Raw genomic sequence first — 20,704 nt, 5'->3', positions numbered from 1 at the left:
ATGAAGCCTAAAGACTGAATATAGGACAATAGCATGGATGTGTGTAACACTGCTAGCCCACTCGACTTACAGCCAATCGCTGTAATAGCCAGCGGCTCGTGAGCATTCTGAGTTTGTAAACTCTGAGGTGATTTCTGGGAAGGAAAGTCCCATCCCTTTTCGTAACCATGAATACCAGCTGTACCAGCCGTCACAGATCTTTCAATATATAAGAAACACCGGGTTTGCCTGCTTCTGGAGACGGGAAGATATTTCCTCCCACAAAATGGGCACTGAGGCCTCGGAAACAGTCGATGTGATGATGCTGCAGAAGCATGGGGGAGGCACATAAAATTGTAGCCTGTATCTTAACATCAAGTGCGATCGGAAGGGGCAGGATGCTTCTCATTCCTATGTTTGCAGGAATGAGAAGCGTTAAGCTGGAAACAGACAGCCATATGAACCACAGCGACTGCATGTGGGATAATAATGTGGTCGTGTCCAACTTTGTTCGTTCCCTCAACTCCCAACAACTAATCGCCTAAAGAGCCCATAACCTGTATCCCAAGACACCTCATAGGGACTAGTGACCTTCAGGCAGGAATCAGCAATGAATCCCAGTAATGACACACCTGTGGGGGAGGGGCACCCCTTGTGGACAGTAACCCAACTTATCACTCACCCTGGGGAGATTGATACACCCCTTGAACCCTATGAACACTGTGGAACGTGGGGTAACATAGGGGGGCAGCATTAAACATGGACAAGCTTCCAGCATACGTTGTGCTTCCGTGAGACCGTATAGCCTGCATGAAGACTGGGCCCTTTACAGGCACAGGGGTCTCTGGCAATGGCTGACGTAGTATCCCATTTGCCAAACGTGGAGTCACTGTTGTCACAGCAATGGGGTGAATTGGTCATTCAGACCCATACCAAGGCGCCTCACTCTGGGGGTTACCCCAGCCGAGTGCTTGGGGGGGGCTGCTTTTTCATCAGAGGTGCACGGAAACCCCGCTTCCTTCACTCTAGGAATTGAAAATAGGAATGGGGTTCCCATAAGGCCGGGTGAAGCTAGTAAGTTTCACTCGCCGGAAGTTAAGCATGCTAGCCAACGCTAGCCAGGAGGCTTTTAAGCCTAAGCTAGGCTAGCTAACCTATTTGACCACAGCATAGTCCATTTAGAACAACCAAGCGAATCCACCATGAGGAGGCAGGAATAGCTAGAATAAGCTATCTCACCTCAGCGAGTTAGCCAACCTGGCTTGCACGCATTGCAGTGCTTATTAAGCTAGCCCGGTCTTGAAAATACACGTAAGTCCGGAACACAAGTCTGGGAAGAGAGGCAAGCGATGCGTTACCGAGGTAGACACAGCCGCCCTGGCCGCCCTCTCTCTACAAGTAGCACCCCGTAACCAGCATCAGCTCGCACAGTAGCCGGGTTGGGCAGGGCCAGCCACAGCAAACGCCATGCCCAGGCAGACAAGACATTTGCACCGACCACCCAATCCATCTCCACTTCCTGCACCTTGGTCTCAGCCAATGCACCGGCATTCGGGAACGGAAAGTCACCATCGGTTACTCCAAGCTTTCTCAAGAATACTAGATGTCTTTCCAAGGAGTTTGTAGGCAGTACGTCTAAATGCGCACATGGACTGGCTCGAGTGAGGGTGAGTTTGTTTCAAGCCGAGACTAACTACACATTGAGACTAACTACACATTGATCGTGGGAATCTTTCAGAGAAATGCTATAACCGCATGACTGTGTGCACAATCCCGACGCCGAACCCGGCTTAGCCATCATCGTCTTGGTCGTTTTGTTAGCCATCTTACTCATTGCACCAGCATATTGAAGAACAGCTTAGTGTTTGTGATTAGAAAACTTCCTGGGAAAAATACAAACTTCAGCACACAACATCCAAGGGCTGAGCACTCTCTACCACTATGTAACAGTCTCATTTTCCAAATGTTTGTTTTAGTAGCACGAATTGTTCCTGTTTACCCCCCCCCCCCCTAGGTAAATAGCGAACTAATTGAAGGAATGAATACCGCTTATCACATGTGGAAAGCAGGGCTTCCAGCGAGGTGCAGATTTCATTGGCCTTGTCAAGCGGGAGTGTAGATCCTTCAACCAAAGTCGCGAGAGTGCAACTCGCCATGGTATGTTGTGCCGAAGTTGACTGACTGAAAGGGAACACATGTTTTATGTGATCACGTGATCTTATGTGAAGTTAATGTGATCATGTGAACTTATGTGAAGTTTATGTGATCACGTGGCAACGTGTGAAGCAACATATGATAAGATCAAACTGCACATGTCAAAATGTAAATAAATGAATAAAACTAATTCCATATAATTGTGTGTTTTAGCTGTTCTGTGAGTTAATTGTGTTCCTAAAGTCGTACATATTGCATTAACAAATCTGTCTGTGAGCCTGGCTTATTTAAATGTCAGTTGGAACATCACATTATAGAAGACTGGTTACAAGAACAGCCTTTTCCAATCTTCTCTGGAGCAAGACAATTGAATTATGTAATTTATTCAGTCGTGTTGATATTGTTACCTAGATCGATTAGTTTGACTTCTTATACTGTCACTTAAAATCTTTCTAAAGAACGGAATGATGCTTCGTGCAATGCGTTGATCTGGGTTTTTGACAACACATGAAAGAGTGAGAAAACTATACGAAATCATAGGATGGACATTCAGGAAAAATATTGTTTTTATAAGTTAATATAAGTTATGTAACCACATTATAGAAACACGTGTGGATCATCTTTACAATCACCAATAGTCTATAGGCCTACAGTTGTACAACAGGGAGTTAAAGAGAGAAATTCAACTGGAGTGACGATGCCATATGTTAAATAAATATCCAGGAAAATATTGTCCAGAAATGATGTAATTACATAGAAACACTTGTGGAAGCTCATTCCTACTGAAAGATCTGGTAGAATGGGTTGTAAATTGGGATGGGACTGATAATTAATCATTCAAAAGGGTTTCATACAAAAAGCATCTTTGTCAGACAGTGTGAAAAGTTATTTTTACCCTGGGAACTATCTCAGATTTATTTTATAGCCTCTTGGCCCTGGGTGTGCTTCCGAGCTAAAATCCAGACATTATTTGTGTAATCAGAAGGAGAAAAAAATAGAGAACATGTGTACTCGACTATTGTTGTCTTCCCTGCCTTTCCAGCCATTGTCTCTCTATTTACTCTGAGGAAATTAAACCGAGTGTCAGAGGAGCATGCACAAGAGGAGGCCAACGTTGGGACTACCGGGGGTCAGTCATTCCTTCTTGATTGAAGCATGAACTGTTGCGTGTGGGCAAAAGTGGCTGAGTAAGACATACAATGTGTGGCCTACGGATACAGATGAAGTCGGAAGTTTACATACACATTAGCCAAATACAATTAAACTCAGTTTTTCACAATTCTTGACATTTAATCCTAGTAACAATTCCCTGTCTTAGGTCAATTAGGGTCACCACTTTATTTTAAGAATGTGAAATGTCAGAATAATAGTAGAGAGAATGACTTATTTCAGCTTTTATTTATTTCGTCACATTCCCAGTGGGTCAGAAGTTTACATACACTCAATTAGTATTTAGTAGCATTGCCGTTAAATTGTTTAACTTGGGTCACACGTTTCGGGTAGCTTCCCACAATAAATTGAGTGAATTTTGGCCCATTCCACCCTCCTTGCTCGCACACGCTTTTTAAGTTTAAATGTATTTGGCTAAGGTGTATGTAAACTTCCGATTTCAACTGTACATACTTATACATATATACACATACATACATATAAATACATATACATATACACTAACGTTCAAAAGTTTGAAAGTTCAAAAGTTAGAAATGTCCTTGTTTTTGAAGGAAAAGCACATTTCTGGTCCATTAAAATAACATCAAATTGACCAGAAATACAGTGTAGACATTGTTGATGTTGTAAATGACTATTGTAGCTGGAAAAGGCTGATATTTTTATGGAATAGGCGTACAGAGGCTCATTATCAGCAACCATCACTCCTGTGTTCCAATTGCATGTTGTGTTAGGTATTCAAAGTTTATCATTTTAGAAGGCAAATTGATCATTAGAAAACCCTTTTCCAATTATGTTAGCACCGCTGAAAACTGTTCTGATAAAAGAAGCAATAAAACTGGCCTTCTTTAGACTAGTTGAGTATCTGGAGCATCAGCATTTGTGGGTTCGATTACAGGCTCAAGATGGCCAGAAACAAAGAACTTTCTTCTGAAACTCATCAGTCCATTCTTGTTCTGAGAAATGAAGGCTATTCCATGCGAGAAATTGCCAAGAAACTGAAGACCTCGTACAACGCTGTGTACTACTCCCTTCACAGAACAGCGCAAACTGTCTCTAACCAGAATAGAGAGAGGAGTGGGAGGCCCCGGTGCACAACTGAGCAAGAGGACAAGCACATTAGTATGTCTAGTTTGAGACAGACGCCTCACAAGTACTCAACTGGCAGCTTCATTAAATAGTACCCACAAAACACCAGTCTCAACGTCAGTGAAGAGGCGACTCCAGGATGCTGGCCTTCTAGGCAGAGTTCCTCTGTCCAGTGTCTGTGTTCTTTAGACCATGTTAATCTTCTATTTTTATTGGCCAGTCTGAGATGGCTTTTTCTTTGCAACTTTGCCTAGAAGGCCAGCATCCCGGAGTCGCCACTTCACTGTTGACGTTGAGACTGGTGTTTTGCCGGTGAGGGGGGGCTAGGGGGCTTCACGGCCTACAGCTTGTTGGCATTGAGGGTTTAAAAGCATTCCACCTTGCGCATGAAACCCTTTCACTGGTGATTTATAGATCTATAGTATGTTTTGATGTACATTGATGTACACAGTGTCAGTAAGATGAGTAACCACAGTGGTTTGGAAGTTAGCATGTATTAAATTGCTCCTCTTTATGGCATTAGAAGAAGACATTCATCAAGAGCTTTACATAGCTGACTATAAGGACACAAGGCGAGACCCAGATGCAGACACGGGAGGCAGATGGTTTGAATCTTTGATATTTATTGATAATCCAAAAGGGGTAGGCAAGGGAATGGTCGTGGACAGGCAAAAGGTCAAAACCGGTTCAGAGTCAAGGAGGTACAGTGCGGCAGACAGGCTCAAGGTCAGGGCAGGCAGAATGGTCAGGCAGGCGGGTACAGAGTCCAGAAAACAGGCAAGGGTCAAAACCAGGAGGACTAGCAAAAGAGAATAGACAAGGCAGGCGCATGGGAAAAGCACGCTGGTTGACTTGGAACATACAAGCTGAACTGGCACAGACAAACAGAAAACACAGGTATAAATACCCAGGGGATAATGGGGAAGATGGGTGACACCTGGAGGGGGTGGAGAAAAGCACAAGGACAGGTGAAACAGATCAGGGTTTTACACTGACCTAAGTTGTACAGTGCCTTCAGAAAGTATTCACACCCCTTGACTCCACATTTTGTTACAGCCTGAGTTAAAAAAAAATATATATACAATTTGGAATTTTGTGTTACTGGCACAATACCCCATGATGTCAAAGTGGAATTTTGTGTTACTGGCACAATACCCCATGATGTCAAAGTGGAATTTTGTGTTACTGGCACAATACCCCATGATGTCAAAGTGGAATTTTGTGTTACTGGCACAATACCCCATGATGTCAAAGTGGAATTTAGTTTTTTTAAATGTTTATAAATAAATAAAAATGGACATTTGAAATCTCTTGAGTCAATAACTATTCAACGTCTTTATGGCCCCTTTATGGAAAGTCTAAATAAGTACAGGAGTAAACATGTCACATAAGTTGCATGGACACCCTCTGTGTGCAATAATAGTGTTTAACATGATTTTGAATGACTGCTTCATCTCTGTAAAGCAGTGAATTCCAAACACGGATTCAACCAAAACAAATAGCGAGGTTTTCCAATGTCATTGCAAAGGGCACCTATTGGTAGATTGGTATAAAAAAAAAGACATTGAATATCCCTTTGAGTATGGTGAAGTTATTCATTACATTTTGGATGGTGTATCAATACACCCAGTCAGTACAAAGATACATTTGTCCTTCCTAACCACTCAGGAATTTCACCATGAGGCCAATGGTGACTTTAAAACAGTTACAGAGTTTAATACCTGTGATATGAGAATACTGAGGATGGATCAACAACATTGTAGTTACTCCAGGAATTTCTCTGGCCAGGAGGAATGAGAGAAGAGAGATCAAATAAATCAGAAGGCGGCAGACTGATCACAGCTGTGCAGATTGCCTCAAGACAAAAACGTTATCTTCAATATCTGTAAATTAACTACTTGCACTTTACAAACTTGTGAGTAATAACCTTCAATCTGGCTAACACCACAAAGCAAAATCATAAGGCAAGAGAAATGCATCGACAAAATATGACGAAAACAGGAAACACCAAACATGTTGAACATTTAATGTGAAACACACATCAAACAGGACAGAGACAGCGTCAGAACCGGGTATACAAAGACAAACAAACATTCATCCTGAAAAAGGGAACAGAGTTTGGGAAAAGACAGATATAGGGGAGGTAATGACACAGGTGATTGAATCCAGGTGAGTCCAATAATTGCTGATGACAAAACAAGCTAAAAGTGACAATCAATGAGATTCAAACGGATGTTAAAAAGGAGAATATCTTTCCGAGAGAAGCCTTACTTGACATACAGACTACTGGTAACCAAGAAAAATAATGCAGTTCCTAAAAATGTGGTGAAGGAATTCTTTCTTACAGCGCTTCAGATCCCACGCGAAGCTGTCAACAAAATCCACGTGAATTTGTACACCGCTTCAGACCAAGAAGACAAAGATATGAGTGGCCAATTGTTGCCAAATTCACTTTCTTTAAAGATAAATAATGGTTGAAAGACTCGCTGGCACGAAAATAGGCATGAATGATCAGTTCCCGAAGGAAATTACAAAACGGAGCAAAGTTCTGTACGCAGTCTTCAAGGAGAATAATTTAAAAGGGAAACGTGTAGCTCTCGTAGTCGATAAACTGTACATTGACAGTCAAATGTTCCGAGACACAAAGACTACTCCATGGCTATTCTAAATATTACACAGTTCCCATAGAGGGGTCAAATAATGGAAAACCCAATACTAGCCAGGGTAGAAAAGCAATCAAATACAACAATTGTTGAAGAAATCAACTACAATTACACTATACCATTCAAGATAGATTGCTGGGAAAATAATTAGCGTTAGACTTTCCATTTATAGTATTTTATAAATTGATAAAACAGCATTAGAAGAAAGGATAATTAGAGAAATAATACATATTCAAATATATATAACTGGAACACAAAAGTACTCAAACAACATTAAACGCGGCAAACAGAGGACATAGAAGACACCGTATGTGGGTGGGCGCGGATGTATTGTGATGGAAGGTGGGTGTGTGTTTTGGTGTCTAGAAAAGTGTGGAGTTAAGTGACTGAAAATGGAAAACGGTTGCAAAACCAGAAGCCCATATGTGTGCTTGTTAGCAGGGGTTGTGAGAGAGAGCTTTCAATTTTGTGCAGATATGGGATATACATTTTAAAATAAATTATAAATATAGTTTATTTATTTGTTGTCCTATCATGATGGAACAGTCCCCAACACTATACCCTAAACACCCACCTGAGAGACCCATGCACTAAGGAGAAGTCCTTATCTGTTTCATGGGCCTTCTGTAAGTAGCCGATACGCAGCCAAATCAGAAAGCTGAATGTTGTCATAGACCTACCAAAGCAGCACCGCCCCCTCAAGAATCTGAGCCTGCCTGGCAGGGTTGCTCCTACAGTGCCAAACAACCCATATGGGAGAGCATAATATACAGTACAAGGAAATGATCAAAGCTGCTAATGAGAAACTTGACAACCTTGTGCCTAGCTGGTGGGGAATCCGGTGGGGTGCCCCCACCCAGATAGTGGCAGCGCTGGCAACTCTAACTGAAGTAAACCATGGGGAGGGGGTCACAATCAGACAATCAGAGGGGGGAGGCCATATTATTGTGGCCCTGGTTGTACAAAATAATCAAAGGTCTGACAGCAGAGTTTCTTGTGATAATAGTCACAGCGGGGGACCAGTTTGGGTGTGTTTCAGGGAAAGGGGGTGTATCTGATCTCAATCACCTAGGACTTGACAATGTAAATCTCAACATTTTTGCAAATTCTTGCTCAATTTTGCATAACTTCTCAAACAGCTGCAACTGGATATGCATTCGTAAATCAGGGGGGGTTGAGTGTGTGTGTGTGCGCGTGTATCCCACATCTGTTGCTAGGGGGTAATGATATTAGGGACAATATAGGATGAATCACAATAATTGTTTGCTAAAATAATAATTGCTTGCCAGAAATGTAATTTTTTGTAATGGCAATCCTGGTTGAAGAGTACCAGTCACAAGTTTGGACACAGCTACTCATTTCAATCCTGGTTGAAGAGTACCAGTCACAAGTTTGGACACAGCTACTCATTTCAATCCTGGTTGAAGAGTACCAGTCACAAGTTTGGACACAGCTACTCATTTCATGTTTTTTCTTTATTTGACTATTTTCTACATGGCTGAATAATAGTGAAGACACCTGTTAATTGAAATGCATTGCAGGTGACTGTCTCATGAAGCTGGTTGAGAGAATGCCAAGAGTGTGCAAAGCTGTCATCAAGGCAACTGGTGGCTACAATGAAGAATCTAAAATCTATTTGGATTTGTTTAACACTTTTTGGTTACTACAAGATTGCATACGTGTTATTTCATAGTTGTGATGTCTTCTCTATTATTCTACAATGTAGAAAATAGTAAAAATAAAGATTAACCCTTGAATGAGTAGGTGTGTCCAAACATTTGACTGGTACTGTATATGGCTGTGTAACCTGTATCAAACAGGCTTGACTAAATCAACAATTAACATCAGTATATCATTGTATATGCAGTTTAAAGATTATATAATACAAAGATAAATAATACAGTGCATTGGAAAGTATTCAGACCTCTTCACTTTTTCCACATTTTGTTACATTACAGCCTTATTCTAAAATGGATTACATTGTTTTCATTCCTCAATCTACACACAATACCCAATAATGACAAAGCAACAACAAGTTTTTAGAACATTTTGCAAATATATTAAATATTTAAAAAAGTGCCTTAGACCACTGCACCACTCGGGATGCCCACAGCACACCTGTAGTTGGGGAGTTTCTTCCATTCTTCTCTGCAGATCCTCTAAAGCTCTGTCAGGTTGGATGGGGAGCGTTGCAGCACAGCTATTTTCAGGTCTCTCCAGAGATGTTCGATCGTGTTCAAGTCCGGGCTCTAGCTGGGCCACTCAAGGAAATTCAGAGACTTGTCCCGAAGCCACTCCTGCGTTGTCTCGGCTGTGTGCTTAGGGTCATTGTCCTGTTGGAAGGTGAACCTTCAGCCCAGTCTGAGGTTCTGAGCACTCTGGAGCAGGTTTTCATCAAGGATCTCTCTGTACTTTGCTCGGTTCTTCTTTCCCTCAATCCTGATTAGTCTCATAGTCCATGCCTCACCGTAGGGATGGTGCCAGGTTTCCTCCAGACATGTCGCTTGGCATTCAGGCCAAAGAGTTCGATCTTGATTTCATCAGATCAGAGAATCTTGTTTCTCATGGACTGTTAGTCTTTAGGTGCCTTTTGGCAAATTCCAAGCAAGCTGTCATGTGCCTTTTACTGAGGAGTGGCTTCCGTCTGGTCACTCTATCAGAAAGGCCTGATTGGTGAAGTGCTGCAGAGATGGTTGTCCTTCTGGAGGGCTCTCCCATCTCCGAAGAGGAACTCTGGTGCTCTATCAGAGTGACCATAGGGTTCTTGGTCATCTCCCTGACCGAGGCCCTTCTCTCCAAATTGCTCAGTTTGGCCAGGAGGCCAGATCTAGGAAGAGTCTTGGTGGGTCCAAATTTCTTCCATTTAGGAATGTTGAAGGCCACTGTGTTCTTGGGGACCTTCAATTCCCCAGATCTGTGCCTCGACACAATTCTGTCTTGGAGCTCTACAGACAATTCCTTCTACCTCCTGGCTTGGTTTTTGCTCTGGTCAGCCAGCATCTGCCTCATCAGTTTATGCTGCAGACTGATCAGTTCCTCTCTAACTCTGTCTACCCAACCCCTCAGCATCCTTGAACAAGTGCTGTCTCAGCTGCCTGCTGCATCTTCTTTATGAAATGGAAAGATACGTATCCCAACCCTCATTGTTTGATTGTGGAATTATAGGCCTGCTACACGGGCTACCAAGCAGTAAAAGAGGAAATGGTGAGAAAGTTACAGATGCACAAATATCATACCCCCCAAAAATGCTAACCTCCCCTGTTATTGTAATGGTGAGATATTGAGGATATGATATTTGTGTGTCTGTAACTTTCTCACTCATCATTATTCACAATTAATTTAGGACTCTCTGTAGTCATTGTAGCAGCCAAATGAATGTAGACATTTTTAGAAACATATTATATTCTTATTTATAATATAGTTACTCCAAAATGAAAAAATACATTATTTAACATGAATTTCTATTGGAATATGGGACCAAATACTAAACCTTTACTACTTTAATACACATTTAAGGGAATTTGTCCCAATGCTTTTGGTCCCCTAAAATGGGGGGACTATGTACAAAAAGTGCTGTAATTTCCAATGGTTCACCCGATATGGATGAAAATAGCCTCAAATTAAAGCTGACAGTGTGCACTTTAACTTCATAGTCATTGTATCATTTCAAATGTAAAGTGCTGGAGTACAGAGCCAAAACAACTAAATGGTATCACCATCCCAATACTTTTGGAGCTCACTGTATATTCTATGCTCCAAGAAATGGGGAAATTATATTATTTTATACTACTACAATTGCTCAGAGAAAGAGAGTGTGGTTAAGTAATATCGTTTCTCTCAAAAAGGTAGAGGTCAAAATGATTGACATCCCGGTTTTCAATACCTTTCAATACCTCACCTTACGAGGATAACGGCAAAAAATAAAATAAATAAAAAATAAAATAAATAAAAGTAACAAATAATTAAGAGCAGCAGTAAAATAACAATAGTGAGGCTATATACTGGGGGTACCGGTGCAGAGTCAATGTGTGGTTAGTCGAGATAATTGAGGTAATATGTACATGAAGGTAGAGTTATTAAAGTGACTATGCATAGATAAAAAAGAGAGTAGCAGCAGCGTAAAAGGGGGGGGTAATGCAAATAGTCTGGGTAGCCATTTGATTAGATGTTCAGGAGCTTGGTGTTATTGTCTTGCTCGAACATCCACATGCGGACAAATTTCAACCTCCTGGCAGAGAGAACCAGGTTTTTTGCTAAAATGTTCTGGTACTGGGTAAAGTTCATGATGCCGTTGACCTCAACATTTTATACAGTCATTTTTGCTCCTCTTTATCAAGGGTGTCAATCATTTCAGACCCCACTGTATATCTGTATATTTATATATATATTAAGTTTTAGAACACCTACACATTCAAGGATTTTTCTTAATGTTTTACTATGTTCTACAATGTAGAATAATAGTGAGGACATCAAAACTATAAAATAACACATATGGAATCATGTATTAACCAAAAAGTGTTAGATAAATCAAAATAGATTTGAGATTCTTGTATGAGATCTTCATTAAATAGTACCCACACAACAACAGTCTCAACGTTAACAGTGAAGAGGCCAATCCAGGATGCTGGCCATCTAGGCAGAGTTGCAAAGAAAAAGACATATCTCAGACTGGCCAATAAAAATAAAAGATTAAGATGGGCAAAAGAACACAGACACTGGATAGAGGAACTCTGCCTAGAAGGCAGCATCCCGGAGTCCGCCTCTTCACTGTTGACATTGAAGCTGGTGTTTTGCGGGTCTTCAGGATTGGGTCCCCTGCAGGACGGTTGAGCTAGCGTAGGCTAATGTGATTAGCATGAGGTTGTAAGTAATAAGAACATTTCCCAGGACATAGACATATCTTATATTGGCAGAAAGCTTAAATTCTTGTTAATCTAACTGCACTGTCCAATTTACAGTAGCTATTACAGTGAAAGAATACCATTCTATTGTTTGAGGAGAGTGCACAGATTTGAAAATGAAAAGGTATTAATAAACAAATTAGGCACATTTGGGCAGTCTTGACACAACATTTTCAACAGAAATGCAAAGGTTCATTGGATCAGTCTTAAACTTTGCACATACACTGCTAAATACAAATTGCACCTGGACTGGAATAATACATTAAGGCCTTTCTCTTACATTTCAAACATGATGGTACAAAAAAAATACAAAAAACTGTTGTTTTCTTCTTTGTATTATCTTTTACCAGATCTAATATGTTATATTCTCCTACATTCCTTTCACATTTACACAAACTTCAAAGTGTTTAATTTCAAATGGTACCAATAATATGCATATCCTTGCTTCAGGGCTGAGCTACAGGCAGTTAGATTTGGGTATATCATTCTAGGCAAAACATTTTTTTAAAGGGACCAATCCTTAAGGTCTCCCAGTTGTGGGCTTGCGATGTGTCTGTTTCTCAAACTAGACACTCAAATGTACTTGTCCTCTCGCTCAATTGTGCACCGGGGCATCCCGCTCCTCTTTCTATTCTGGTTAGAGACAGTCTGCCCTGTTCTGTGAAAGGAGTAGTACACAGCGTTGTAACATATCTTCAGTTTCTTGGCAATTTCTCACATGGAATTGCCTTCATTTCTCAGAACAAGAATAGACTGATGAGTTTCAGAAGAAAGAAACTTTGTTTCTGGCCATTTTGAGCCTGTAATCGAACCCACAAATACTGATGCTCCAGATACTCAACTAGTCTAAAGAAGGCCAGTTTTATTGCTTCTTTTATCAGCACAACAGTTTTTAGTTGTGCTAACATAATTGTGAAAGGGTTTTCTAATGACCAATTAGCCTTTTAAAATGATAAACTTGGATTAGCTAACACAACGCGCCATTGGAATACAGGAGTCATGGTTGCTGATAATGGGCCTCTGTACGCCTACGTAGATATTCCATAAAAATCTGCAGTTTCCAGCTACAATAGTCATTTACAACATTAACAATGTCTGCACTGTATTTCTGGTCAATTTCATGTTATTTTAATGGACAAAAAAAGGTGCTTTTTCTTTAAAAAAAACATTTCTAAGTAACCCCAAACTTTTGAACGTAAGTGTATATATATATATATATATACAGTGGGGCAAAAAAGTATTTAGTCAGCCAGTTCTCCCACTTAAAAAGATGAGAGGCCTGTAATTTTCATAATAGGTACACTTCAACTATGACAGACAAAACGAGAAAAGAAATCCAGAAAATCACATTGTAGGATTTTTAATGAATTTATTTGCAATGAATTTATTTGCAATTTATTTCCAGTGAAGATAGACCTCTTTGGCCACGTACACCAGTGAAGATAGACCTCTTTGGCCACGCACACACCAGTTGTGGGTTTGCCGTCGAGATTAGAATGCATAAGCATAAAAGAACCCAACAATTTTATTAGTATAAAATAATATAATTTCCCTCTTCTTTTTTTTTTACAATAAAGCTCAATATTTGTATAAAAGTTTTTGCTCATCTTTTATTAAGTGTGCCAATAATGGACCCAACTGTATACCATTCAATCTTTATAATACCTGAGCAACCTCCCAACATCAGAGGAAATCCTTTTGAGGTTATGTCTAAAAGAAAATACACAATTCCCTCCCTGATTACATTCCCTTCGTGGAAGTCCGATAAGCAAAACACCATTAAAAAAACATTAGGATTGTTAATACCTTCCTGTCCTGAGCAGGCACACCGAACTCCCTTTTCGCAAAAGCCTGAGGAGGATGTTTTGTAAACAAATGGTAAGAGGAGCGCCAGAAGGAAATCTTGGGACATCAAATAATCCACGCCACAGCAAGAGATGAAAAAAGTCATATTTGAAGGTTGATATTTGAATGAAAGTGCCCATCTGAATGACACATGGTGGATAAGTTGCTACAAATAAATACAATATAGCATCTTGATAGTATCTCTCTTTTCTATATATTTTGGATGTCCCAAAAACGGACAATAGTAAGAGTGCAGTGAATAGCACTCACTCGTCACTTCCATTTATATTTTTGGTTAGTTTGTTTTGGTCCACCCAGAGGAGGGAATGGGGTGAACCAGGCTCTGGAAATGAAATCATTTTGGGATATAATAATTCGCCTTTTAGGGCAAATTCAAGGATTTTACATTGGTGAGTTCCCATAGTGACATTTTTTCCATTTCCACCCCTGGTCTAGTCAATGCGGTCTCTGGCAATTACATAACGGTTTCAGTACTGTTTGAGTCTGGGTCAGCGCAGTCTGCAGTGCACTGAGATGAACCCTCATTAAGCGCTAGCCTGTGAATGTGATTTGGAACCTAATGTTACTGTCGCCATGAGTTGAATGGAACTATGGAAGCCTTTGAGGGAGACTACTGGGTTCCAGCCATCTTATTGATGTGGGGTGCATCACAAATAGCATCCTATTTATATAGTGCACTACTTTTAGGGGCTCTGGTCAAAAAGTAGTGCACAAAATAGGAAATAGGGTGCCATTTCAGACGCAGCTGTGGTCTCTGTATCTGAAAGTTCTGTACACTGTGAAACGTCATGACTGGGCATCACATTCAGCAAAGCTCCTGAGATTCTGAATGATCTGACGTGAGGTATTTTTTAGAAAGGTTCTTTCTGCTTTTATGATCAAGAGGATCCACTCCATTCATTCAGGTCTTTTGTCTCCGTCTGTTTCACACGCTTGGAGCTAAATTCCTGTCCTGTCAGCACGTAACCACCGTGAAGAATGGCCAAACTTACCCTTAAATTGGACTCTTAAAATGCCACCTTTCAAAGTAAATCAGTATTTAGATTTTTTTTCTTTCTTGTATACGTCATTATTCAAATAGTTTATTTGTCAAACTTATTCTTAAATGAGCCTATATTGTCCTTTAAAAGAAAAGGTTAACCATGACTGGACTCTCAGTAGATCATTTTGTTTGCTCTGACACAAAAACTGTTGGGTGTTGCAGGAATTTCTCTTTGAGCACAAAATTCCTCCCAACCAAATTTCTATGAACCAATTAAATAGGTTTGAGCAATTAGCAAAATGAGTTCCTCCACTGTCCCAATATGTTTAACGGGTCAGTGAGTGTCACTGTGTTGTTGCCTATCCCACAACCCCTAACCCCTCAATATGTTAGTTCAGCCATCAACTCAAAAAAAAAAGTGGTCAGATCATGGTTTGACACCATCTTAGTTTTGCTACGAACAACATAAAGCTTCAAAAGAACCATCCTGGTCAGTAAAGTGCTACCAAGACCCAATTGTTTGGATTTGCTGTGAAAAAAAGCCTTCAAAAAATACCTCAGTTGAAATCAATCACTCCTAAATGTTCCGTATGTTTGCTGTACGTGGCTATATGCTAAATGTATGTTTTTCGAAGCATTCTGCACATTCTTACCCAAATTCTTTGACTCCTCACAATTTAATATGCCATACCTTGTGCAACTGTTTAAATTATCGTTCTTAATCGTAAAGTTTATTATGACATTTGATCAACTAAAAGGACTCTATATTGTGAAGTGGTTCTGACCAAAATGCTGTTTACTTTGCACAGTGCATTGGAGCCGCTGGTACGATATCTGTCATCATACATACTGTACATATGGTGTCATTGGTGATGCCAGGTTTGACAAGGTGGCTGATTGGTTGCGATGAACCAGAAGATTGGACTCCCTCCCTATCCAGACATAAAACCCAGAGTAGCAAACACAACTTTACTTGGGAATCTTGTTCATTGTTCCTTCAAAATACTAGTAGGCCTACTGTTTGCACCAGCTTGACTTGGGAATAGTGCCTGTTCAAAATAGTAGACGGCATAATGTCTGCTACCCGTAGCTCTTTGGCCTAGGAAAAACGTACGTTCAGAGGAAAAAATTATAATCTTTTCAGAAGTCCCCTCTGTGTTTTCCATTCCATATTTTTATGTTCAATATCAGGAAAAGTAATTAACAGCTGCACGTCAATGGCACTTGGCCAAGGTCATCAAATTGCTTAAAATGATGAAATTCATGAGTTATAGCCAAGGTAATGTTGTTTTGTGCACCGATCATTCATGTATGCTTAACACTCACAATTAGTCCATGTTTACCGCCTAAAACAAATGAAAGTGGACTCTTTATTCAATGTTTTTAACCCTCAAACTACCAACATATTTTACATACATGGATTATCAACTGGGTGCATTTTGACCCAAAGAACAAACTCTTGGAAAAAGCAACAATCATAACTTCATGTAAATAATGCACCATTTTTCAATGCAAACTGTTCATTTATATATTCTGCAAATGAAAATATAGGCCTACATGTTTCCCTTAAAGCTGATTTATTTCATGTTGAAGTAAATATTAATTTGTCATATTTATGTGGAAAAATAATTGCCATTTAAAGGGGCAGTACACCAAAACATTTGAATACACCAAATGTATTGACAAAAAGTGATTCATCCATTGATCCTGAGAGAAAATTACTGAAAATAAGGCTTAGTTTTCTTTATTTACTTTAAAAAAAAAATGGTGGTCACATACACATGGTTAGCAGATGTTATTGGGAGTGTTGCGAAATGCTTATGCTTCTAGATCCGACAGTGCAGCAGTATCAAACAGGTAATATCTAACAATTCCACAACAAACCCTAATATCTAAACAAATTCCACAACAAAACCTAATATCTAACAAATTCCACAACAAAACCTAATACACACAATCTAGTAAAGGAATGGTATAAGAATATATAAATATATGGATGATCAGTAACAGAGCGGCTAAGATGCCATAGATAGTGTAGGATACAGGTATACAATATATACATATGAGATAAGTAATGAGAGATATGTAAACATTCTTAAAGTGACTAGTGTGCCATTTACTCTCCTTCCAGACTCACATTAAGCATCTCCAATCCAAAATAAATCTAGAATCGGCTTCCTATTTCGCAACAAAGCCTCCTTCACTCATGCTGCCAAACATACCCTCGTAAAACTGGCTATCCTACCGATCCTTGACTTCGGCGATGTCATTAGCCTAGGGGTTCACATACTTTCTCCAACCTACACTGTGAATGTTTAAATTATGTATTCAATATAGACAAGACAAATACAATAATTTGTGTGTTATTACTTTGAGCACACTGTGTTTGTATATTGTTGTGATTTAGATGAAGACCAGATCAAATGTTATGTCAAATCTATGTAGAAATCCAGGTAATTCCAAAGGGTTCACATACTTTTTCTTGCCACTGTATCTAAGGTCATTTTTATTTTGTATATGGTCATACCTGGTTATAACCAGTTATACTTGAAAATAAAACTTGAAAATAAAATAAAATAAAACCAGTTATAACCATAGACCATAAGATCACTCCAACAGGTCCCCCTCCACTCTCTGAGGACATGTATAACTTAATATTATGTCTCAGGAGAAACCTGGATTCCAATAAATATTTTTTTTCTCTTCTCCAGCAGGTGGTCAATGAGAGAGTGTCGAATTTGGTTAACAAAAACATTTATGAATTTGCTATGTGTGGCTTATTTGATCAAATAGACGTTTTGTAATACTTGGATTTTTACGTGTGTACTGATATAAGTAGGACAAGTGACATCCCGGCAACATTGAGAAAAAACACTTTATATCAGATTTGTGCCTGTTGTTCCCACACATATCTGCCCACTCATTGGCTAGAATGGTCCCACCTGATATTGCCTTCTCCCGAAAGTCTTCAATTTCTTAAGAATTTTTTAAAATTGTTAGAGCGGCCACTTAAGTATCTGATCAATATAATGGATGATCTGTGATCATGGTGATTCAGGAGTATCATTAAAACAGGTTGACATGCCCCACCAACATTAGACAACTATACAGAAAGCCCTTAAATTGTATAAATAAGTAATTAAATCAATGATGAGAGAATAGTCTAATTAAATGACCACAGATATGGTGGCATAGCAGGAAGTTCTGAATGTCATGAACCAAGAGCCGGTGAGTTCGAAACCCAGGTGATGACATTGAACAATAATTACAATATAAATAAACATGCACAATGTAATCACGTATGTTAAATACTGTGTGAAAACACAGTAACAATGTGTAATAAAACGCCTTTTTTTGGAATGGAATGTTTGGAATGTTTGGAATGGAATGTTGCAAGAACATTCATGTGTTCAGTTTTCAGAAGGTTAGAACCTTCTGAAAACTGAACACATGAATGTTCTTGCAACGTCCCATGAAAAGTGTGTAAAACATTAATAGTGTGTGTTCTGAGAACAGGGCAACCATGTTCTGTGTATGTTTGGTGGAATGTTGATGGAATATTCTGATAACCCCTCAGTAAACTGGACGCATGGACTGATCGTGGACTACAGGAAAAGGTGAGCCGAACAGGCCCCCATTAACATCGGCGGGGCTGTAGTGGAGCGGGTCGAGAGTTTCAAGTTTCCTGGTGTCCACATCACCAACAAACTATCATGATCCAAACACACCAAGACAGTCGTGAAGAGAGTACGACGAGACCCCCCCCCCCCCTCCCCCAGGAAAATGAAAAGATCTGGCATGGGTCCCAAGATCCTCAAAAGTTCTACAGCTTTCACCATTGAGAGCATCTGACTGGTTGCATCACCGCCTGGTATGGCAACTGCTCAGCATCTGAGGGTAGTGCGTATGGCCCAGTACATTACTGGGGCCAAGCTTCCTACCATCCAGGACCTATATACTAGGCTGTGTCAGAAGAAGGCCCAACAAATTGATGGACATTCCTGCTGTCATTCTTGCACTCCCTCAAAACTTGAGACATCTGTGGCATTATGTTGCGTGACAAAACTGCACATTGTAGATTGGCCTTTTATTTTCCCCAGCACAAGGTGCACCTGTGTAATGCTCATGCTGTTTAATCAGCTTCTTGATATGCCACACCTGTTAGGTGGATGAATTACATTGGCAAAGGAGGAATGCTCACTAGCAGGATGTAAACACACTTGTGCACAACATTTGAGAGAAATACGATTTTTGTGCTTATAGAACATTTCTGGGATTTGAATTTCAGCTCATGAAACATGGGACCAACACTTTACATGTTGCGTTTATATTTTTGTTCAGGGTGATATGATATGTTACTTTACATTAGGTTACATTACATTAGCCTCATACACTATAATACAAATTGTAGGATGTATAGTGTGCTACGTCATTTGACCTGTTGACCTGATATGCTTTGTTAGGTTGGGGTTAAGGTTAGGATTAGCGGTTGTGTTAAAGGGTTAGGGGAAGGGTTAGTTAACATGTTTAGTAGTTGCAAAGGAACTAAAAAGTAGTAAGTTGTCAATTAGCTAAAATGCTAAAGTTGTCGGTGATGAGATTCGAACATGCAATATTTGGGTTGCTAGACAATCGCGTTATTCCCTCCTTTCAGCTTTACCTTAAGTAACCTATTGTCCATACCAAACGTAACACATCATACTAATTTCAGTATCCTGGATTTACATTTAAATGAATACCTTGAAATGAATTATGCCTACCAGAGATTGCCTACTTTCAGCACCATGAGCTGTCCATTTCCGATTGATTGTGCCACAGCTGCTGCTTCAAGTTTCAGCACCACAATATAAGTTAGGCAAATCTGTTTTATTGTGAGGTCAATTACTCTGATAAATATACATCATGGGCAAGAAACATATTATGTTTAATAAAATCTATTACAAGTAGTAGCAAGCTATCAAAGCTAACCTCCTTCTCATATTCACTCTGTCCTTCTCAAACTGAACAGAAGATAGACTATAGACTAGTCCACTCGCAAGATTAGGCCTAGTCAACAAACCTTCAGAAGACGCCTTTGACTCTCCTGCTGAACTGCCACCGTAGACCCACACAGCACAGCCATTGGTTAGACAGCACACAACATTTTTTGAACGGCAAGAGCAGAGCAGGTCGGGACTCAGGGTTGGAATGTCCATTGCAGTGTGTAGCGCAGCCCAGTTGTATTTACACCCTCCCTGCAGCTATCTCAGAAAGATAACGTTGCCCTGTGCCTCTCCGAGCATGCACTTCGTAGCCTATTGCCTATGGACCATTTGATTGAGACCACGTGAAATAGCCTATAGGCGCACTTGATATGCTGAGAATCAGAGATGAGGGGCGGCAACTAATTCTAAAACACTGAGAAATATAGAAATTTCATAAATTGCAAATGACATGACCCTCCCCCAGACTAGACATAAAAATAACTAAACCCTCCCTTTGACTGAAACTGAAAAAGCACGACCCTCCCCCATTTTCTCCCAGGTAATCATTCTGTGCATTTTTAACCATCTCTTAATTATATTCCACTGACATGTGTTGTGTCCATGTCTGTTCTTAGCAGACACCTTTGTATTGTATTGTGGTTTACTTTCAGAGGCCAGATGCAAAAATAAAGATGTATTTTTATGTGCTGGAAAAGCTCTGTTTGTTGGCATTTATTCATCTCGATACAAAGTATTTTAATGCATTCTAATTTAACATCACGTGCTGACAACATTGAGAAGAGCTGTGTGCCACAGACTTTACTGGCTTTCTTGCACTTGTGTGGTGTAGTTACATCTAATCTAAATGAATGGACACTGGCCCAGCTAGTAATTCTAGCAAGAGATAACGTTTTTGTAATGTTACACATAAAGTTC

The sequence above is a fragment of the Oncorhynchus kisutch genome, linkage group LG27 (genome assembly GCF_002021735.2).
Source record: "Oncorhynchus kisutch isolate 150728-3 linkage group LG27, Okis_V2, whole genome shotgun sequence".
NCBI lineage: Eukaryota > Metazoa > Chordata > Actinopteri > Salmoniformes > Salmonidae > Oncorhynchus > Oncorhynchus kisutch.
This window is presented reverse-complemented; position numbering follows the sequence as displayed.